This window comes from Fringilla coelebs (genome assembly GCF_963513975.1).
Source record: "Fringilla coelebs genome assembly, chromosome: 13".
In the NCBI taxonomy this organism is placed as follows: Eukaryota; Metazoa; Chordata; class Aves; order Passeriformes; family Fringillidae; genus Fringilla; species Fringilla coelebs.
Window position 1 is genome coordinate 6,885,582 of NC_140039.1, and position 24,111 is coordinate 6,909,692.

The 24,111-nt window shown below is 42.9% G+C and overlaps 1 protein-coding gene across 2 annotated transcripts in view; it reads right to left on the reverse strand.

The window, feature by feature from the left end:
* PRKCD (protein kinase C delta) overlaps positions 1 to 16,444 on the reverse strand; it is a 58,967-nt gene extending 42,523 nt beyond the window's left edge. For both annotated transcript variants that reach the window (XM_084214411.1, XM_084214410.1), the window contains exon 1: positions 16,306 to 16,444. The gene's annotated coding sequence lies outside the window, so the exon portion shown is untranslated. The remainder of the gene's footprint in view (positions 1 to 16,305) is intronic.
* Between the last annotated feature and the right edge of the window lie 7,667 nt (positions 16,445 to 24,111).

The window sequence follows — 24,111 nt, forward strand, 5'->3', positions numbered from 1 at the left end:
TGCATAATAAACGAAATTGCCTGCCAAGAGTACTTGCCTGTCGTACCTGTCTTTCATACTTGGCAGAGATTTCACTCTGCCTTCTAAACCTCTTGGATAGGGGCCGTAACCACGCCTGGGCAAGGCAGAAACAGCCACATCACTGGGGGAGTATCTGGAATTTTTCCTTGAATACACAAGGTAGTCGATGAGTAATGCACTAACTCAAAAAAGTCACCAAGTTTGTCTTTCTTAGGGAGCCCAGAACACCAGTCTGTGCTTCCTACCTGTTTCTAGTACAGGTCAACCACAAGAATTTCACTCTATTAACTCAAACAATAAAGAACAAAAGAAATACTTAGCAGACTCCCTGTTAATCCCTCTTCCAGAATTTTCTTGGGTAGTATCTTCCTAGACAGATCAGCTTTCTTCTAGGTAACGTTGAAGACTGTGGTAAATCTAAGCCACAGTGACCAAGTCCTCCAGGACCAAGTGTTTGCACCTGGCAGGAAATTACAATTGACCACTAAAACTAAGAATCCATCTAAATGAGTCCTATAGCCTGAAAACTTCTGCTTTTCCAGATAAACTGGGCAGAGCCACAAGAGAGAAGCTTTCCACATTGTAAATGGAGCAGCAGCCAAACGGGACTGCTTCATCCTCGCTCTCTTGAGCACTAACACTGAATCAAGAACAATTATTTGAAATACTACATGTGGCTCTCTACCAGGAGACACTGCTATAGTTTATCACAACTAAATATCCTGAATTTAGGCAGTAACTCAAATATGAATGACAAAAATCAAGTCAAGGAACAACCAAGAGAGGAGCCCTTATGCTCCAGATGAAGCATCACCAGGAATCTTTTCCTTCTAAACAAAGAGCCAGCTTGGAAGCAGAAAGTAAAATTATTAAAGCCATGCCCTCATAGAGAAGAGTTAGGATTCAGCAATAAAACACAACTCTGCAAATGAAGTAAAGCACGTGAATGCCTCACTAATCTAACAAAGCCCTTTTTCAATATGATTCCATAAAAAGTTATATTAGTCCCTGAAAACAATCAGGATTTTGAATGTTTCCACAGGCACCAGGGGGGGAAAAACCCAAACCAAACAAAAACACAAACCAGAAACCCAGGATCAAAGCCCACAGTAAAGCGTCAGGCATCAAACTCTGGAGCCATAACAAAGGCTTTGCAATCTAAAAAAGATTACATGGTTGCCATTCTGGAGTGTTTCTGTGAGTGAGATAAATGAGGACATGGTAAAGGTCCAAAATATACCAGCTGAATAAAACCCAATCTGTTACATTTTCCAAGACAACACTCTGCTCTATGAGCTTCACTAGAAGCAGCACAGTGAGTGCAGCCAAATTCTCCCTGAACAGGAAAACCTCAGACCTGTGTATCAATGGCAAGGGGAGCCAAAGAGTGCAACAAAGACCCTTTCAAACACGGCAAAATCTAACTAGGAGGGACAAACCAGCTACTGTAAAAGAACCAAAACTTCTATGCCCTAATATATTGCCAGAGGTGGGGTTTAATAGGAATACATGACTTTATTTGTACAACTTCACACTTCACACTAATGTCATATCAGCTCTCTCAAAGTATTTCACCAAACAAAACAAGCATGAACTTTGAGAATCTCAGAGTACACACTTGCAGAATTGTTTGATCACAGTACAGTTGCTCTGAATTTTAGAGTTTTCACCCCTCTGTTGACTTTACAAAGTATTTTGAAAGGGAAAAATCTGCAGCTTCTGAATGCCAGCTTGCTGTGCTACCCCCCTGCATTGCCTGCTGCTGAACAGACCATTGGGGAGGTTAGTACCAAATTTAAAGGAAAAAAAAATCTTATAAGTTGCTGCTTTGAAGAGAGTCACACAAATAAATTACTGTGACAGATCCAGGGAACATCTGATTGCTAACTGCTGGGGACTTGACAGCAGCACCTTGGATTTTATTCAGAGGAAAAAAGTGGGGAAAAACTCCAAATACTCCTATACCTTTATAAGATGACTGAGACACTTAATTTTGAGCAAATACATTTTACCACATCACATGTTTTTCTCTGGAGTTTTACCATCCATTCCTAAATAAACTGGATACTAACGCTGTACACATTTGCAGAGATCATCAATTTGGTTTTTTTCTCCAAAACCAGGACATATGTAAAACCAGCAGTTTCCATATAACAAATTAAGGACAGAGAAAGATGAATTTCTAAGATCAGTCATTAAGTCATTAAATTGCCTTCCACTGCTTCCTGCTAGAATTAGTGTTGGAATTGGTTATTTGTTTTAAAAATCGACTTGTTTCAGCGTTTCCTAGGAGCACCAGGGGAACGGCAATTAGTCTCTGAAAGGATTAAACTAAGGGAGAATCAAAGTAACCCAGTAAAGTTTCTTAAAATCAGTTTTTGACTGTTTGCTACTTATGTATCCTAAAATACAGGGAGCAAAGGTGAAGGCAGAGAGCAAGCTGAGAAACTGAAAAATCAAAGCTTTTTGAGTTTCATGAATTAAAAGGGTTTCACTGCAGAACTTCTTTGTATAACATGCCTTTTAGGAAAAAAAAGTATTGAACTGCATCTGCCTTTTTAGCAAAGCACAGAAAAGGCAGTGAAAAGAAAGTAGAGCACAGGCACACAAAGTGAAAAGTGAAAGATGAGTTTCAGTTCTGTGAAGTATGCTCTACTAGGACTGATGTCACTAGAATGCCAAAATGTGTTTTAAAGTACAGCATTTGAGGTCTGAAATTGATTTCTCTTTCTTAAGGCAATATTAAGATTATATTTTCTTATTTCCACACTTTATCAACAAAAGATGGGGACTTTTTTTCCCAGTGTTTGAGGTCACACATAGCCCATAACCCTTAATGGGTGCAATGGCACTGGTTAAAAGAACTGCAGCAGAAAGAAAAAAATATCAGCTTCATTAACATTTTAATTAAATGTGTTTTCTGACTAAAATCAGGAAAATTTCATCCTTGAAGCACACTCTTGCAAGCCTGAAGCATGAATGTAAGAATTCATTTATTTCTCTGTCAATGGTAGCGCTACCAAGCCATGTAAATTATGGCCATACTGAAATCTTTGTAAACACAGCTACAGCAAAAGGAAAACTGGTTGTACTGCTTTCAGTCTGGTTTTATATTCAGACATTGTTCAAAGTCTGGTGAGCCCAAGTAACTCCAGTCACTATCTAATTCCTTCCTGATACCCTGGGCTGTGCAGTATTTGAGGATGTGTAGGCAGAGCAAAGTCCAACAACAGGAGATAAACTTGGATGTCTTTGCAGCAGGCCAAGGCTCTGGGCAGGGTGAAGTACAGAGGTTTCTGGCTCTTGGTTGGGCTGTGCAGAAAATAAATCAGCATTTTGCTTTCCCTGCTGGGTTCCTCCAGCCCTGCTAGCACTGGATGGAACTAACAGGATCAGATCCATCTGCAGTCCCCTCTCAGTCCAATTCAGAATTTGGACAACTTCAACACATAAAAGATGTGGGAATGAGCTTAGAAATGTGTTTATGAAATGCACAGTCAGAGACAATGAACCTCTGGATTCCAGGATCCACACTGAAGGAACAGAAGCAAGCAGCCTACTTCCTCTTCATATGTTGTTTGCTAGGGATTACTCATTTCTTGTTTGCATTATTACTTATTTGCAGAGGTTATTACTGCTCAGCTGAACATTTTTGTTATTGATGAAAGTCATATGCACCTAATTTCACACAGCACTGCACATTTGAGAAGAAAAGAGCAATTGTACTGTTTGAGCTTTTGGGGAGATGCAGCTAATGGGAAAATGGTGCCAAAGTCCTTCAGCCAATCCTCTCCACCTCCAGCTATCCAAGCCAAGCTGAACACAAACTACATGGGTGCTAATTCTCTGTAGCATGGGAATACTGAGAAAAGTTTAACACAAAATGCTGCAACACTTGAAGTCATTGCATTGCATAAAGCCCAAGAGGCTTAAAGGACATCTGCCATTCTCTGATCTACAACCTGAGACTCCAGCTTGTGGATGCATCAAACACAGCAGGGGCTTCCCACAGCTTCTGTCTTCCATTTCACCACACCTAGCCTCCAACAGGAAAAGATTGTGCTCACTGATACCCAGAACACGCCCTTCCAGCAATTTATCAGATCAAGCATTCAGAAGATTCAAAATGAGAAATTCTGTACAGTTGAGTGTGAAGATTCTCAAGCCCAGCCAACCACAACCTCAGGTAAATGTGAGGACAGCGTGACTCTGCTACCCTGGCTTTGTGCAAGTGCTTCTAGAGAGGAGCAGTGGGTATCAGAACATGGCTCCAAGTGGTACTGAGAGAGTCCAGCTGCAATCTTTGGAAAGATGAAATGGACCAGAAAAGTTTTTCCAGTTTCTTTTCCCAGATGACAAAACCCTCTGTGTTGCTCTACTTATTTTATCCCCATCTTTATTAACACACCTGCACGGGCACAAAATACGTGAATTATACACTTAAAACCTAACTTTGAGGAAAAGACATCTCTCGGAAACTTTATAACCATGAAGTCACAAGGAATGCACAGGAAAATTCACAGGTCTCAAGAGTACTTGCTTGTCCCTAGGATGTTGGCAGAACATCTACCTCATCTTTGTTCCAGCTTTGATACAATATTGTATCAAAGCTAGATGGAAATTTCTCCAGTTTGCACCAGGGAAGGACTGGGGCTGTGCAAGGACAGCAGTGGGTGATGCTTTGCAGCACACACAGCTCAGCCCAGCCCTGCACTGCTGGGTGGGAGCTGTGGCTGTGTCCCAGCTGGACAGCTCAGTGCTCAGCCTGCCAGAGATGGGGCAGGCAGCAAACCATGGGACACTGCCAGGACTTGCTGGGGTGTCCCAACCAGGCACCCACTCTCGGGCTACTGCAATAGGAAAAACAGGCAAAAAAAAAAAAAACAACCCTGAAAAAACAACCAAACCACCACAACCAAATATCCAAACCTCCAAAACCAAAACCCTGAACAAACACAAGTTTCACTACCCATGATCTGGGCACAGAGCAAGCAAATTCTCCAAACTACTCAACTTGTCAGGGGTCCAGCAGCAGCAGAACAATCCTGCTACCCAGTACAACAGCACTGGCACTGTCTTGTGTCTCCAGAGTCCCACATCCAGCTGCAAACATTTTCCCCAGCTGCCCCTGCTTCCCTCCACTGCCTCTCCCTTGAGCACAGAGAGCAGATGGAGCCACACTGGGGTATTTATACCCAGGCTTTAAAAGGCTTACACAGCAGACACTGATGGACTGCAGAGTGGGGATTTTTTTTTTTTGTGGCTTTCCTAACAAATTACTTTGGGAGATCAAATGGTTAAGCAATTAAAAAGTGGTATTAAGTGGACTTTGGCAAATAAGACCCTGATCAGAAGAGCATTATGCATGCTGCTCTCCGTGTACTGTGACTTCACCCACTAGAACTCCAAATAAGAGCTAAAGGACCACAAGAATAAAACCAAAATCAGAGAGACACAAAGAGGCAAAGTTCTAACTTACCTTTAACTCACATTAGGCAGCAGGGTGCCCCTACTAACCAAAGCAAAACTAAATACAGCAGAACAGGGATAGGTCCTTCCACCTTGGCCTGTCTGGGACACCTTGCCTACAGCAAAGGGTTTCAATTACATGAGTCTGGCATCCTTTTTTGTGCTTTTTAGAGGATAAAACACTAGATATGGCTGCCTTTCCTTTGAAGTATTTGAATGCTCAGGGTCTGAGAAGCATTAAGTGGTCAGCCCAGCTAGGAGAGCTGTTAATTCAAAACAGAGCCGTGTAACCCGCATGGTTTGTTTAAAGCAAACAAAGAAACCATCCCTCTGTTTGAGACTCACTCAAAACTTTTTTAGTACTAGGATCAGCTTTTTTCACTGGAAAGTAGAATGAAATAGCAGCAAGAAAACCAGATTTATTAAAAAAAAAAGGCAAAGAAAGAGAAATACCCAAATCATAATAAAAGTAGATTTTTTTTACATCTAGGGTAGGAATAATGCTAAAATCCTTCCGCAGCCCTCCAAACAAAATTTACCAGTTGAATGAAGTCTTAAAGGAAGTATAAAACCCCCCAGAATTCAAGCATGCCATCACACATGATGTGTGCATCAAAATGTTTTAAAATAATTGAGACCCTTTTCCTCACCATCTACAGAAGCATCACTTTCCAGCAAATGATATTCCAGATATTGACAGATAAAGGAAAATAAGCGTGGGGTTTTTTTTTTTCTACTGACTTACATTAAAGTCATCACAGATGTTATTATAGAGTCTTGTAACAAAAGAACCCAAACCAAACCAACAACAACAAAAAACCAACCAAAAAAAACCCACCAAAAAAACCCCAAAAAACAAGTCATGACTTTCAAAGGAGTAATTTTCTGTTTGAGTGGGTCCCTTTGACAAAACTGAGATCATGCTATGTCATGATTTTCAGAATACTTTTTACTTTGAAAAGTTTTCCATTCTAGGTTATTATAGCCATAGAGTAGTGCTGCTAAGTAAAATCAGTTTTGTTATCAACAAGACAAAGCTCAACTTGTTGCTGCTCTGGTAATTAATTCCTTGTCATTTCACTTGGCCAGAAGGGGAAGAAAGGTTCCTTCCTGGATATTTTTCCATTTAGAGTCCTAAATCAGTTTCATCCATCAACCACAGAAGCAGCAGAACTTGTATCCACACAAGTGACAAATCAGTTTATAAACATTTAGAATTACTGTGTTTGCACAAGCTTTTCTATTTAACTGCATCAATTGAAGAGCAGATTTAAAGTGGACTGGCACATATGCTTAGACAAGGCTTAGCTATGATAAACTGACTCAGTCATTAAATACCTATGTAAGAGCTCATTTTCTTCAGGGAAAAGATGGAGATTAATTGCTAATTTAGCTATAATCACACATTACAGAAGATGAATGGCTGGTTCATCCCTAGGGGGGGAAATTCACTAAAATAAAAGACTTCCCCTGCTTTTTATGCTACGTTAAGTATTTATCCACAAAATAAAGCACTAGGAAATCCTGGAAGTGTCCTTTCACAATTTAAGTATTTTGGGGGGGAAAAAAAAAAAGGTTAAATTTGTACTTCTTAAATTCTGCTCCTTGATCCAGCAATAATTACCAATCTCACATTTGGTTTCAGCAGTGAAATAGATACTTCTAACAATTTTAGAAGAACAGATTTAACTCTAATGAACTTAGAAGAGCAGTATTTTATACATTAAAATATACTTATATTCCCATAAACACATACTAATGTTTTACTCAGAACTCTTTACTAAATGCACTAATGTGCACTTTAGCTAACACACTGGAGTCCAAGCACTGCTTATTTTGATAACATATGCTTGAACTCAGCTGTAAGATATGCACTAACTCCATACAAGAAACATCCATGAAAATACTTTCCAGTTAAAATTTGACCCTGTAAGGACACAGATATTAGAGGTAAAATTTGAAATACACATTAAATTTCAAATAATCAGTATTAAAGACTTTTTGACAAGATGAGCTTTTTAACAAGAGAAAGAAATGTTTTTACATGTCACATTCAAAATCAAAATGCAGTTCTGGGAAGGTGAACACTTTGCTGCAAGAGTCAGCAGCTCCCTGCTTCAAAGTTTTGAAAGGAGGCTTATGCAATGCAGAGTTCTTGAGATGGAAAGATTGGGTTCAAAGTTATTAACTGGTAAGAGAATAAGGAAATGAGTACAGAACAACACACAAAAGTAGGAGATTGAAACTAAAAGCGGATTTTGCTCACAAGAGGGTTTTGTCCTTTTCTCCAGCTGCAAGATGCAAGACAAAAAGAACAGAATTCAATGTAAGGAGAGACAATGAACAACTGGTTTATTTTGGCTTGCTCTCCTTAAATCCATATCTATAAAAAATTTCAAGAAAATAAACATTTCTCTTTGCTTCAACTGCCACCCACTGGAAAAGGAAAGCAACATTAATTCCAAATTGCAAGACCCAAAAAAGGTCAGAAAATCAATCTGACAGACACTGGTACAGACTACTAGTGGGGTTGCCTTGAACACTCTTAGTGACACTGCAAGAAATCAGCAAGCTTGCAAATTAAACTGAAACAAAAACCAGGATACAGCAAAGGACGAGAGCTGCACTTCCTCTCTCCACCCTGGCCCTGGTGAGAGCATTTGGGTTGTATTACAGAAGTTTTGGGGAGGAGTTCCTGAGGATGGGGCAGGAGGAGGGCTGGCAGCACAGGGTGTGACATGGACGAGCAGCACTGCAGAGCTGGCATCTCTCATCACCCTGGGCTGCCCCTGCCACACTCCAGGTCCATGTCTACACACTCATGGTGCCTCTCTTTCCCACCTGCTCTTGCCTTCCAGCAGAAATCAATCAACTTCCTTGCCCAAATGGCAGTTTCAGCATTCTTGCTTTCCCTCGCCAGCAACCCCCACGTTCCCTTCAGCGGGCACGTGGGGTGTCTGTGGTGCAGATCCAACAACTTCATCTTTTGGGAAATGGAGCCACGTGGAAAGGCTTGCTGAGTAAACACCCATACAGGCTGCAACAGAGCATTCTCACTTGCCTTGGACAAAACTTGTTCTAATTCTGGATGAAAGGAGCCCCCACACACACCTGCAGCGTGCCCCCAGGTCAGCCATGTGAGGTGCTTGCACACCAGGGCTGCACTGCAGGTGCAGTGACAGCGCTTGATCAGCTGCACGTGTGCCACAAACCCCAGCCTGGCCTGGAACTGCCTGCTCTGCAGACAGGCAGCCCTGGGGAGCCTGTGCCCAGGCTGCCACGGCTCAGCCAGGAAGGCAAAATCACAGCTGAGACTAGTGAGGGAATGAGACAGACACGCCCTGACTTCCTGCAGAGGAAAACCAACCTCTGGTGAAATGAGACCAAACACAGGGAGAGGATCAGATTCCAGAGGGCCTTCAAGAGTTAGAACGTTCTAAGGTGGATGTGCAACAGAATAGATCCTCTGCAGTTACAGATGAACTAAGAGGTACAAATTGATTGCAGATTCCCTCGCTGTAAGGGCCCAAGAAAACTGGAGAAAGGAGAAGAAGTCCTAAGAACCTCATACAAGCATGGCAGGGATTAACAGAGAGACCTATAAATTCTTAGTTAGTCCAAATAACATGTTTCTTCAAATAGCCTTTACTTAAAAAAAAAAAAAAAAATCCACCAGGGAAAAACACCTGGCAATATTCCCTCATGACAAGTCTCTTTTGTTAATGTAAAGGTGAGGAATCCCCAGTGGGATGACTTCACTGGACTTGCACAACAAGAGATGCTTCTTTCACTAGGCAGAGCTGGGGCCATGATACCTGCCAAAGCTGTAACACTGCTTCAAGCTGTGTCTTCTGCTCTCTAGTTCCCCAACATGATTTTTTTCTAGAGAGATGCTGTCTGCTGACCCCTGGTTTAGCCTGTCCTTCCCTAGCTTGTGCTAGGTTTGTAGAATGAGGTAGATGGGATGTTGGCATCTCCTTTTCAGCCGAGAGAACAGGAGAAGACATATTCCAGTGCCAGTGCCTCACTGCATTCAGACCATGGCAAAACTGGTTGAATTTCAGCTCTTAAGTTACCTGGAAAAGTGGAGGTTCACAGCAAGAAGCTCTTGTCCCTGGGATGCTGTTTCTTAGGTAAACTCGTCAAACAGAAATCGCAACTGTGGGGTCCTGTCAGCTCCTGAGGAATGTAAGCAAATGTAACCTGAGAGGGCTCACAATTCCCTGACACACTAATCGGCTCTGGATATTTGGCAATCAGCACCCCCAAGTCATTAGTGAGACTATCTGAGTTCAGCAAAGGCCACAGTCATCAGACACTTAAGGAAACAGCTGAACCCTTGTTGAGCAATTCACAGCTCAGCATGAGCGCAGCGTTACAGACCAGCACACGGCATGGGAAGAAATGTCATCATCACTGATCAGCAAGTGCAGGAACCAAACTACTGAAAAATTCATTAAAAAAACCCCAAATCCATCGATACTGAAAGCATCTATAGTCAAATCTACTCCTACTTGCAGAGATACTTGTTTGACTAAGGGTTTCAGATCTAGTTAGAGATCCTTATCAAAATTATAGAATCTGTCTGCACCTGCTTGATGTAAGGCAGCCATCTGTGCTCATTCTTACAGGAACATACATTAAATACCTTTTTTTTTCTTCAAGCAGGCAAGAATAAATCTTACTTTCACGAGAGTTTTTCAGTAAAATATTCAGACGGTTCCTTAGCAGTTTCTCAACAGACCCTAATGAAATCAGTGAGGTACACAGTACCCATTTTGGTTACAAAGTCACACCAGCAAAATGCAGTTACCAAGAGGCATTCCAAAACATATCACAAACATCTCGAGATAAAACGTACAGGCCAGTCTTGTTACTGACCATATCTTCCTACCAAACTTCTGCACACAGGACTTTTTGAAAAGGAGGGACTGTTTCTTTTAAGAAAGAAATACAAGAGGCCTCCTTTGTTCATGCAAGAATCAAATACAGCCTCCTAAAAAAGCATAGTTCAGACATCAAACAATGTGTTGGCAATTGCTTAGCTACCTGTGTACTCAGAATTTCCCATACAAAGGCGGACTTTGACCCAAGCTTAATCCTAAATTTGGCCCTTAAAACAGTTTTGATCATCTTTTCCAATATCCATCCACATGTTCAAGCATCTAAATCTTGAAAAAAAAGTTTTACTATCAGAAAGAAAAATCTGTTATCACAACCAAAAATCTTTCTTCCTTAAACTGTTCCTCATAGTGAATATTGATACATTCAATGCACTGAAGTAAATTAAATGATGAGGAACAAAGTGATTTCAAGAGTTCCTTTGGCAGAGGAGCCATGGCAAATCTTAAACTGCATTTCCTCAAGAAACCAGAGACTATGAGAGTCAAGTATACAAACCAGGATTTTATTAGATCTCTATTAAATAGGTGTTGATGGGGAGAGGAGCAGATAAAATCAAACACTCAGAGTAGCTCAATGAGTGCTAAACAGCCGTGTAGTTTTCTCTTTGTCATCTCATCAGTAGAAATTTATCACAAAATAAACAACAAAGCTAAACCAACACAGGTCCGAGCTTCCAGCTCCAGATCAGTAGTGTGAATTACATCATAGCTCAGGGGTGTGGGAAAATCGGCTGAAGTTTAGATTTAATGCATATGTTTCAAGATGTGCTGCATCGATAGCAGGCAGCCAGGATTAAACCAAGTCCATAAATACCTAAAGCATTTGTGAGACTGCAAAGGACTAAACAAAACGCAAATTAAAGCCACTCATGAGCAAACCTACACCACATTTCAGAGATTTTCAGCCATCCACGAGATGAGAAACAAGACACTAATTGAGATAACTCCTCTGAGCCCTGTGGGAAGGATGTCAGCCCACATGCACCTCTTCAGAAAAGAGGGGCACCCTCACTGAGGGGTCTGGGGACAGCCTGTGGCAGGAGGGTCTCTGCCACAGACACACAGCAATGATTCCCTGCCTTATTATCCAAGGAGCTCTCCTGACTCCACTCGGTAAAACGGGAACCACTCTGTTACCTGCCAGCCAAGACAGACCACAGCCTGCTCACAGCCCTAAGCAGAAGTACAGGAAACAGCAGGATGGGTATGCACGTTACACATCTGCTTTGTTCTCCAAAGCAGGCTGGAATTCAGAATAACCTTGTTCTGAGGCACAGAGAGGTACTGCTGCTTATTTTAAGTTTGATAGTTGGCTGATTAAATGGGAGGAGATGGCAAGCACACACACTCCTCCCTTAGCAGTAAGGCAAGCATCATCCAAGGTTAAAAACTTCACTTGGATCAGTTCCATGAAGTTATCTGTGATAGTCATTCCCAGACTTTATGGATGGTGATTATTATCATACGAATACCAACTATGCTTAAGTATCCTTAAATAAACTTTTCCAGATAGAGCATTGCACTCAATGGCAAAGCAATTACCAGAAAACACATTAATTTCAGTAAGAGGATACCATAAAAAGTACTCTGTGGTTTTATGCACTTTCTTGGCTTGAGCAGTATTTGCAAAGAATTTATTTTATGTCCTGCCTCCTGGATTTGCAGCTATTGATATAAATCTGTGCTGCATCACTTCCATCTTTTAGCCAGAAACTGTCAGCTCTATTGTCAATCAGAAAAAACCAACAGGTTCAAAACATAACTTCATGGATATTAGGGCACCTTGCCGTCACCAAAAAGCAAACATAATATTCCACTTGCATAAATTTTAATCAGAAGGAAAAAAAAGCCAACAGAAAGTTATTTGAAGCACACAGATACACAAGTCCGATTTCTATCCTCTGTAACAATGTTCTGTGCAATAACAGAGCCTAGTCTAGAGCAGACCAGGAATAAATCCTGCATGACTCTTGCCAAGGTCAGGTTTGTGCAGCTCCCAGCACTCCTGTGTGCTAGATCCCTCATTCCTCTACCTTTCCTGGTGCCTCTGGACAGGCATAAAGGCAGCATGATAACCCAGGAGGTCCTGCAGAGCTAGAGGCAATCCGTGGCTTCCTCTGGAGCAGGTTTCTGCTAAAGTACTCAAATACAGTAAAAACCTGTCGGGCAGCTCTGGCTTGAAGAGGCAGTGCCTCTTTAAGAAAGTGTAAAAACTCTTTCGGGTAGAAATAACTGCATTTAAAATGAGAACACAGCACAGGCCACTTCGGCATTATTTTACCAAGGCTGTAAAGAGCTCTCCCAGGCTCATTTCTGTTAATTGCATCTCTGCAAAGTGCAGCCAAGCGGATGCGGAATGATTACTTTTAATGTGCTCCCCAAATGGCTCCGAATGGGTGCAGCTTTCCCCCTTTCCTTATTCCTGCTCCTTGCCCTTTGGCTTCACACGGAGCTCTACAGAAACAAATCCCGCACCGGGATTACGCACACAAAGGAAGACTCAGAGAAAGATGACAAGTTCTGTCACAGAGCAGCAGTTAAAAAACCATCGGAACACAAACTGTTTTGTGGCTTTTCAGGCAGCTTTTGGACAGAGCCTGATAAGAAGAATGGAGAAGCTGCATTTAAATGCAAGGATAATCCCAGAGTAAAAAGTAACAATCTTTCTCATCAGTGGATGATTAACAGAGGAATTTGGCTCCTAATGAAGTCAGCCAGCCCCCAGACTCCACTGGTAAATCCCTTCTTGTCATCTTTCACATTCAGCTCTGACTCATCTGCAACAAACAGTCCAACCCCCAGCCTATTCCTTTTTTCCCCTCCGCTCTTTCCGCAGCAGCTGAAGTACACACTTTGAAAATGCAGCGGAGGGGATGGTGGACTGCAGGCACACAACGCACTGGGACTGCAGCAGGAAGAGACACACCTGAGTTAGCGTGGGGAGCTGAAACACCAGTGCCAATGAGCACATCCAGGCACTCACCTCAGCGCTGGCCGACCCCTCTAAGACATTTACACTGCACAGGCCACCGCAGCTCCCTGCAGAGCAGCTGCCCTGGGGGAATTTGGCACAGTCCCACCCCCGGGGGACTGGGGGGTGAGGAAGGGGCTCCTCTCTGTGGGAGCAGCAGCCTAAGCTGAGCTCCAGCTGTGGATGGGCAGAGGGCAGATTTGTGCCTCTGCACAGAGGCAGGTGACAGTACAGCCTTCAAATGGGAACAAGGATGGATGGTTAATTTAAACTATCAGGCCCTGAAGTACTCACAGAATCACAGGTCAAGGTTGGTAAGGACCTTAAAGACCATCCAGTCCCATCCCCCTGGCACAGGCAGGGACACCTTCCACTAGAGCTGCTTGCTCAAAGTCCTGCTCAGCCTGGCCTTGAACACTTCCAGGGATGGGACTTAATCTAAATGGACTTTAATTGTAATAACTGTGGCTTTTAGACATCAAAATAAACTCAGAGCCCTCAAAGCTCCCATGCTTTTCCCAGGAAATCAGTTACTTTAATAATAGGTGGCAGCTTTCCAAGATTTATTGTTATTTCCTAGATCTATATGCATCAATTAGCCAAGTTTTCTTTGAGAGATTCTTCTGAAGATTTCTTTTCAAGAAATGTATCTAGAAAATTTAAGTTTTTTGGTTTAGAAAGAGTTTCTAAATAATTCTTTCTGTACAGAGCATCTTTTCATCTATGGTGTGATCAAAAAATAAAAATCATTATGCTATTTCACTGTTCCATTCAATAAAAAAAAAGGACCCTACTGTATGATTATGTCTTATGAAAAGGTGGTTTATAATTCACGAAGCACAAAATGGCAAAAAAAATAACAATGAGCTCTTTTCTGGTGATAACAATATGAGCATCTTCCTGATCAACTATGTCACACAGTTTGCCTCAGCAGAATCACCTTATAACTCTCCCACTACCCACACAGACATCACATCTGTGTAACTGAATATATTTTTCTGTATGTTTGTATCAGCCACTGAGTGGCAGCAATTCCTTCATACCTAAATTTGAATTATGAGATGTAGGATGAAAATCTCAAAGGATTCCCAAATCTTAATTCTTCTGCGCTGCCTCTAAGTTCTTTTGTGTTTAGCAGTACAGGCAAATAATAACAACTAGTGAAATATCTTATTGCACCTTTCAATTTTTTACCTGTCGAAGTTCCAAAAGTATTGCACTTCATTCTGAAAATTATATGTCCTTAGAACTTGGATATATTCAATTTTACAAAACATAGTAAAACTATGTGGGTAAAAGAAACCAAAATGCCAGCATTTAATAATTTCTTAAATTAAAGCACACATCTGTATTTTATGATGAATATATTTTATTTCATTATTATGAAATATTTTATTATGAAATTAATGTGAGGATGAGAAAAATTTTTAAAAAAAGAAACCTAAACCTATGTTTTGCAGACTTATGTTTGCTTCTCTCCTCAGTATTTGCAGATTTCCACAGCAGTGACTTAGGGCGACTGAAATCTATCAGTCCAAATACAAACAGCTCATTTTTAACACAGCCATTTTCAGGAACTAAAATAAACAGGAAATCCTGCATATACACTTAAAAATGCTTATGAATTATTGCTTACCCACTTAAGAAACACTTCTTCATAGAGTTCCTGCTCTGAAATCTATGCTGGTTATAGCTTCCTATTTGACTGGCACAGTGCTGCAAGGCATTATTTGACAGATGGAAAGCTGAAGAGTTAATTTGCTATTACATTGTTAATAGACTTTTGACTGCACAAGTATGGAGCAAAAAAGATTTAAAAGGAACTAAACGCACTGCAAGAGTATCAAGGATTTGGATACTGATTTAAAAGGAACTGAACACGCTGCAAGTGTATCAAGGATTTAGATACAGATTATTTGTAGAGATACTAAACATTGCAGCTCAGGCTTTAAACGAGTCTCTAAAACTAGGTAAAGATCTAGTACTAGAACTGATTCTCCCACACCCACCTACTCTCTTAGTTGTCTCCTTGGACATATCAAGGGATGAGATACAGGACAATGTCATCCTTGCACATAAACCTCCTAAGTCTGGATCCACACCCTCCTCTGCGCTACTCGGACAATCTAGAAGTGAAGTGGTACAACAACAGGGCCCGCAAGTAAACTGATGTCAGATGTAACCACAGAACGCTGTAATCCAATTATTTTAATATTTCATGCCCTAATGCAAACGGGGAATTCTCTAGCGACGAACTGAAAATTGTTTTTTAATACATGCACGCCTGGCATGTACGCACACAAAAGCATCAGGCATTCCTGCTCCTTCACATCTCACTGTCTGTCGCCATTCAGCTGGAACCCTGACCATTTGAAAGACTGTGCGTTTCATCGGCCCAAACCCACTGCGGCACGGAGACTGAAACTGAGAGTCGGGGCGGCGGGGTGGGAAAAAAAAGTTGGTGGCATCAAAGTTGGCATTTCTGCCGGGAGGGAACTCCATGTTCCCGTCAGGGACCGACCCCGGGGATGATCTCGCCGCCTGCCCTGCCCCGCCCGGGGCACGGCGCTCTCCCCGCTGCAGCCCCGGCTCGCCCCGCTCCGTCCGCAGCGCCCCGGGGCGCTCGGGGGGCCGGGCCCGCAGCCCCCCGCCCGCAGCCCAACATGGAGGCTCCGGAGGAGGCAGCCCCGGCCCGAGGCACAGCTCCGCCGCCCCCCGCCCCACCCCGGCGCCGAGTTGCTGCCCGGACCGCACGGGGAACGGCGGCGGAGCCCCGGGACCCTCGGTCTCCCTCCCTCTGCCTCTGCCCGCCGGGCGCCCCGCGGAAGGCGGGCGGGCCGGAGGGAGCCGGAGCCCGTCTCGCTTCCTCCTTCGCCCCAGGCGGGGCAGGAACTGCCGGGCGGCGGCAGCGCCGCGCCGGGGGCAGGTACGGGCACTCACCGCGTCCGGGGAGCCGTCGGGAGCCGCGGCCGCCGCCGAGTTTCGGGCGCTGTCCCGGGAAGCAGAGAGCGAGAGCCGAGTGCGGGCGGAGCGGCGGGCGGGAGGGAGCAGAGTGTGCCCGGCACGGCACGGCCCGGCCCGGCCCGGCGCTCCCCGCCCCGCGCTCCGCTCCGCCCCCGGCGCGGCTGCGGCCCCGCTCACCTGCTCCTGCCGCCGCCGCCCCGCCCCGGAGCTGCCGTGCCAGGCGCTGCCTGCCCCTGCCCGGGCTCCCCGCGGCTCCGTCCCCTCCCTGCTGTGCCCCCCTCCCCTGTCCCGTGGCTGTGGCCGCGTATGGGAACGCCCGAGCCCTCAGAGGGAGCCCCGCGCTGCGCCCCGCCCGAGGCTCCGCTCCGCACCTGGGCTCGGTGCCGTGCCCGGGCTCGGTGCCGTGCCCAGGGAGGGGCGGCGGCCCGGCAGCGCTCCGGTGGGGTTCGGGGTTCGGGAGGTGCTGGTCCCCTGGTCACCCGGACACGAGGAAGCACCGGGATTTGAGGTGCCGCAGCTCGGAGCGAGCCCCTGCCCGGCGGGGAGATGCGCTCAGGTGTCCTCAGCCTTTACGGCGTTTTTGGTTAAAAGAGTCTTTAGTGGCTTATAAGTCACGGATGTTGTTTTTTTATGGGGCCGAACCCCGTGTCTCTGTGGTCACTGCCGTCGCCTCAGCGAGCTCACCTCAGAGACCTCAGCCCTGGAGGCCTTCCCCGCGTCACTTTGGGTCCTAGCCGGGCTCCCTCAGCCCGTGCTCTGTTCTGAGTGATGGGGATCGGTTTTTCTTCAACTGCTGTAAGCATTTGTGTTAAAACGAGATATTTTAGGGATGGGCTGTAGCGCAGGAATGTGTGAAGTGAAGGAACCAGAGAAAACACCTCTATACTTCAAGACAGACCTTTGTCATCACTTTTTAACTTGCATAGGTCGTATATAACGCTCTCGTGTTATCATCTTAAATGACCTCATCCAGCTCTAGCTGAAGAGGGTGATGAAATTCCCGGTGTTTTTGTGGTAACCGGGTGTTTCTCCGGGCAGGTGCCGGCCCCTGGTGTGCAGTGGCGGTGTCACCATGGCAGGGGCTGTGACCCAGCTGAGACATCCCTGCAGAGTCCATCCTAAAATGCCACATTCCACCCATTTGTGTCCAGCTTCTTTCCAGAACATTTCACTTGATAGTTATAAGGTAACTAAACAATTAAAGTTCCTTGCTTGTTCTGGCTGACATCATCTTGGAAAGGCTACAGTATTTATATAAATCAGTCAATTTATACTTGGAGAGTCCAATTTGAAGAAACATACTTCAAAATGGGGAGCTCTAGTAGATATATCACAGTTTGGGTGAAAGCAAGGGAACAGAGTCATCTGAGGTAATTTCCTTTTTACTTCTGCTGCCAATTAAACTATGTAGTATTTTGTACAGACACATGTTCTTATGCATGATTAAGTGTGGGGTGGTTTTTTTGGTTGGAACATCTAAATAATGTTTTCCTGGTTTGGGAGAGATTGCCATCTGATTAGCTATGATGCTGTAATAAATTGTATGAGGACTCTCATTTAAAATTGTGTAGATTGCTGAAATCTGGAGGAGCTTTATATGCATGAGCAGTTCATCAATATCATGTTATAAAAGCAAAACTAAAACTAGTTTGAATGAGAGGAGAAAAAGCAGAAGCTAATTGTGGCAAGGAGTTTTCCTTATTTCAATACTTCCAGAGAAGTTTGGAAACAGTGCTCTAAAATATATTTTATTCCATTTCACGCTCTTTGGGTATTTAATGGCATTTAAGTGGTCAGAGAGATTCCATTTTCCTTTGTGACCTGACCATATAATGTTGCAGCAAACCATTAGTTAACTACAGCTGTATTTCAATTAATAGAGCATCGCTTTTGTCCAAGTCTTTCTGAAACAAAGAGTAATTTCTCATTTCGACTGTGGAAAATTTTGCAAGACCTAAAGAGCTTTGCCTCTCACGTCTTTGTTCAGACAATGAGTTCAAGTTGGATTAGGACTAAGTAAAGATGTAAAAATTTGATCCACAGGAAGTGAAATGTGAGAGACTTCTCAACTACTACTGTGACTTCAGAAATTTGAGGTGTTTCCTGGTACTGAGACTTTCTTGCTGCCTATTTTCTGTAATTTTTCCTATATAACTCAGCTGTGCTAAATGCATGGAAATGCTCCTACAGCTGGAGGGAGTCTTTCCTCAGAATAGAGTCTAATGCAGCTCAGAAGGCTTTATTAAGCCATTTCATGTGCACTGGATTTGAGAGGGGGATGAAAATCAGTTCTAAGTGGACATCCTTTAGCAGTGCTCTCTGTCAGCTTCCAAGTAAATAGTAAGAAATGCTGGATTTCATAGTGATTACAGGGTAACTATTGGAAAGGAAAAGGGCACTACTGTCTCTGATCCTTTTTTCTGAAATGTGCCTTTGGATATTTTCTAAAGAGAAAACAGTCTCAAGCTGAGTTAAAACATTTCATCTCTTTGGTAGCTGGATAGACATCCCAGTAATTCCCAATCCCATGGCAAATCACTGCTTTGTTCCAGGAGATCTCTGGGGAGAAGATGAGCTACCAGGGCCTCCCACAGCTGGATTTTCTCTTGTATTTTCACACAGAGAAAATCTACTTTACCTGGGGTCACTTAATTTTTGCCTTATGACAGGATGACAGTAAGGGGTGATGTGACTTTGAACATGCGCTTTAGAAACAAAAGTTAGAGATAAAACTTTCTGCAGCAAACATGAGCAAAACTTTTTTAGTGGAAGTTAAGAACTAGTTCTCTGAAGATTTCTGGGGCAGACTGCTGCAAAATAACTTTCCACAAGTGTGTAATAACCTATTGTGAGCTGAAAGGCCATATCTACAGTATGTTTTACCTCCAGCGAGCAAACCTGACTTTAATCCTCGTGGCAGATACTTCATTTATGCAAAGATGGTGACTTTTGCCAAAGTGTAATTTCAGAACAGAAAACAGTCATGGCCGTTGCTGCCATTTCTTTTCACAGCCCCACTTTGTAGCAGGACTTCATTGGTCTCTCAGTCCCAAGCCTAACCACCAAATGCCTGCTCTCATTTCCTCTTTTCTGATAGTGGTGGGAGGTGAGAAGAGTCTGGTGGTGGTGGGAGTTTCCACCCATTACCTTCTACATGGGTCTGTGGTCTGTTGTGTAGATTCACTTTTTGAAGTGTTCTGAGCATTGTTCATTGTCTTCAGCTTTGCCTTAGGTTGTGGTGAGAGACTTGTGTTCTCTGCCAGGCTTTTCCTCCAGGTTTTCATGCTGCTCTCTGTGAAGGACATGAACTCTTTATGGATTAGCAAGGACACAAATACTGAATTTGGTCATGTGAAGGTCTGGCTGCCATGAACATTTGGACTGATGTCTAAGTGAAGCAGGAATTAGGCTGCCTTTCCTGAAGTCTTGTAACTTTAGAGATTCTTTTGATAACAACATACATTAATTACTACTGCTTATTTTTGCAGGTTTTTGTACCAATTAAGGAAGGGTTTTTTTCTTTGTGTTGGTCTGCCTGCCTTTTATTCCTAATTTGGAGCTGAGTTGTGTTTCTCCTACTTTGTCAGGGTTTGCTTCTGTGGATGTTGCATCCACAGAGCTGTAATCCAGTCAGGAGCACTCTGCAGGGGAGAGACTGTGGGTAGGCACTACACCTAGGAGAAATTATCATCTCTGTGCTTTAGAACTTGAAGATGAGTAATGTTCCATGCCTAGCCGAGTTTAAGTGGAATGATGGGTTTATTTTCTTTTTCCTGGAGCATGAGATGTAGAAGTTAGTGGCTGTGCTGGGGAAGATCCTGGTGTCAGATGCAATCATGTGAATTTCGACATGTTTGTGTAACTAAGTTACTGCAGAGGCTTTTTTGTTATCAGAATGGAGTCTTAAGAATTTGAGATTAAAATGAGATATGCTTATATCCCAACCTCCACAAAGTTCTGCTCATTTGAAGGAACTTTTATATATGATTCATTTATAAACCAGACAAGTGAATAGTTTCCTGACAGTTTTGCTGAGATGCCTGTTCAGAGCATTGCCAATTCTTGTGATGTTTGGTGTGTTTAAAGCCTTACTTCCTTGAGGAAGTAATTGCATTGAAATCTTAGAATCTTAGGCTTTTTTTTTTTGTCTTTCTTAAATAAAACCTATTTTTCATGTTTGCCCAGAAGGTACATGCACATGTCATCTTGGAGTTCCTAAAGGATTGAAAATCTGGGTTACATGTAAGAGGAACCCAAAATCTCTTGAAGTTTTACAAATACCCCCATGCTGCCTTCTGTTGTTGAGGGCAGGAGACTGATCCCTGCATTTTAAACATTTGAGACTGTAGTTAGTTTGTAAGAAGAATTGAAATTAGAAAATGGTTTTTATGGTGTTTACTGCCTACACCCCCCTACATTTGGTTTCAACATGCCAGCTGCCTGTGTTGATTCTGAGCAATGCAAGTGTTCTACTTCCCCTTATGACAGCTTTTCTTTGCAGTTAATATAGATGGGAGAAGAAGGAAGTGTATGTATTGATGCAATTTTCTTGCTCACCACAGTCCTATTCACAGTTGGTTTTACATTCCTCTGAGTACTGGAGAAAACTGTGCTGTGAAAGAACACAAGCATTGTTTTCTGATTTCTTGGTTGGTTTTTTAGCTCTTTTGAAAAAAAAATAAGATTTTTCGTGTTAATTTAAGGTTTAGGAGATTAAGATTCTGTTTGTGCAAAGAACAGAGGCAGCACAGTGGGGCACAATTCACACTGTGGTGTTCTCAGTCAGGCAGGGGGGATTTTAGTTGTTTTTTTTTTTTTCCAAATTGCTTTTGATTTGCAGCTGAAAGTTGTCTCATCAATCAACAAGAACCAGCTGAGACCATGAAGTCAATGAATTTAGACCACCACAAAACAGCAGCTTGTAGTGCCTTCTGCTTTTTCTGCTCACCTGGGAGGAGTGAAGAACCTCCTCAGGCACCGTGGAATCACCCGGGGCAGCACAGGTGCCTCCTGCTTTAAGAGTGATGCCTCAAAGGTGTCAGCTATCAAAGCAACAACGCTGAGGAAACTCTGTCAGATTCTGTTGTTTGATAAGATGGTGAGATAATGCACACAGGCTTTGTTTTGGCTTTAACCCTATCTCATTTGTGGATGTTTTCTGGGACTACAGTTGCTGTGCGCCTTTGAAGGAATGAAAAGAGGAGGTTGAGGGCTGCTGGTCAGGCTGCTGCTCCCTCACTCACCTGGCACCAGGTGTGGCTGTGGGGGGAGAGCAGGGGAGTGTGGCTGCTCTTCCCTGCTGTGATTTATCCCCATCTCAGCAGGGAGAGGCAGCTCTCTCCTGCTGTCCCCTCAGTGAAGGAGCAGGACATGCCAGGCACAGCAACAGGAGCTGTGCAGTGTGCACCACCCACCCCATCCCTGGGACAAAGGGCCAGTGCTATTTTTACAGGTTATTGTCAGATGGTCAGAAGGTATTAACAAAAGGTATTTCTTTTTTTAGTGTAAATGGTTTTCCCAAAATGCAAACTGAAATGGTATTGGCGCGTGGGGTCTTAAAATGCTTCCGCTATACTGTCAAACAATAACATGGGTCAGTCCCACACTGTGACTGGAACAAGGCTTTCTTTGCAGAAAGAAAAATATTTCCTATTGTGACCTGGTGTGAGGATAGAGGAGTACTTGAATCCTAATTTCATTTGTCAGTTGTATCATTTTAAAGCACAGTTTGGCTGCTGCAAATGAGCAACTTTTGGCAGCTAGTACCACTAACATTTAATTTTCAAGTATTCTTTTCTGCTTGGGTATTTTCCTTGTTCAAGTAATGATTAATAATCCTGTTTTCATGTCTTTCAAGCTGTCTATCTTAATCATCTTTCTTGCCTGTACTGGGGCACATATTGTTTAGACCATTATTATGTTATGGTAGTCATTTAGTAGGATTTGTTTTTATTGCTACAGCCATTGCTGCTATCAAAAGCCAAACACAGTATCAGTGAAACATGATAGTGTGCAAAACCAATCCTAGTAAACATTTAAAATGAGAGCAAACATCAATAATGAAACTGCAGACTGTGTGTGTTTGCTCAGGAGCAGGGTGGAGGGCTGAGGTCACTCACCCCAGGCACGTCTCAGTTTTGGTGAGCCACGAGGGGAGAGTTTGGTGAAGTTGGTGTTTGGAGTCATGACACAGATGTTGAGTCAGGAGACTTCAGAGAGGGATGCAGCTCTCCTCCCCACTCTGCATGTGGCTGAGAGATTGTGTTTGGGGCAAAGAGCTCTGCCTTGGGCTTGCCTAACAATGGATGAGCCAAACTCCCATTTCTTGTGCACGTTTGCTGCTTTTGGTAGCAGGGTGAAGGAAGGATTTGGTGTTGCTGTTGAAATATGGTAAAATAATAAAGACTCTGAGAATATTTACTTTTTAGTAATAGGCTAAAAGTTGATTATCTCCCTGAGGACTTAGCTGTATAAACATAAATTGAAGCTGCTGTTAACAGACTTGCAAAGTCTATGTGCAGCAGAGCTACATTGCAAACGTGTTTGAAGACAGGTTAGGTTGTTGAAGGCTCTGTACTAGAGCCAGACATATTTCTTGAGTAAATTCAGCTATTTTTACCTCTTTGCAACTGGGACGTTAATTTTACTCAGCAATCTGTTATGTTTCTTGTCAAAAAAAGTTAATTTTAAGGGTGTTAAAATTCTATACAGGAGAGGCTGTAGAGCTGCTGGGTCTGGATGCCAGTATGGTGTGTTGTGTCTGCTGAATTCTAGTGTGTGGCCTTGCTCTGCCACACTTGGAAACTGTTTATGGGGTCAAACCCAGACTTCTGGTTAGTGTTGATCTGACCCTATACATAAAACTGGTCTTTGAACCACTTTTAAGTGCATGTTGGTCTGTGATCCCTTTTATATTTGTAAGCTAATTATTTTATGACTAATTAAATCTGCTGAAATGCACATATCATTATATATAATTGAATAGTTAATGATTTACATATTTTACATTCTACAGCATACCTGAATATATATGATCATTCAAGCCTGGATGATCTACAGTAACACCCATGAATGTATAGGAAGTTTTAGTAGGCTTAGTGTCCTAGATCACCACAGAATTTTTCTTCTAGTCAGGCTGATATTAAATGTGATTCACTGCACGTCATTCTTGTGATTAAAAAGCTGCCTGTGGGTTTTTTTTTGTCACAGAAAGATAAATGGAAGAACAATTCAGATGTTCAAACATTAACTAGCTGCTTTTTCATGCAGTTAGTACAGTAAATTCTATTGCTAAGGACAAATAGGTGCTGCTTTTCTTTATTGGTCACATTCTTCCAATGGTTTTGACTTGCTTGAAGATTAGAACAAAACTTTTAGAAGGACAGGTTTGCCATGTTTCCAACTACTTTTACTCAGGAAAATTTTAAAGACTGTTTGGAGGCAATTTCTTCTAATATTTCTTCACTTTTGTCTATAGGAAAGTGTGTTATACATGCAGGTTTAGAACAGTGAGGAAGCTTTTATGAGCTGGTTATGCAGAGGATGGCAGGGATATAAATCATTTAGGGGAGGAAGAGGTGAGAGAAGAGGGAATAGTTCCCTTATGGTTATCCAAACTTTGTTTCCAGGTAGGCCCAGAGCAGAAGAGGGAAAGTCATTCCTGGTCATGTTAAATAAGTTTTTTACCTGCTCAAGCTTTTAGGAAAAAATGTAGATTCAGAAAAAGGTTCAGAGCCATTTAGGACTTCAAAACAATTGTTTATTCTCTGTTAATGATTTTAT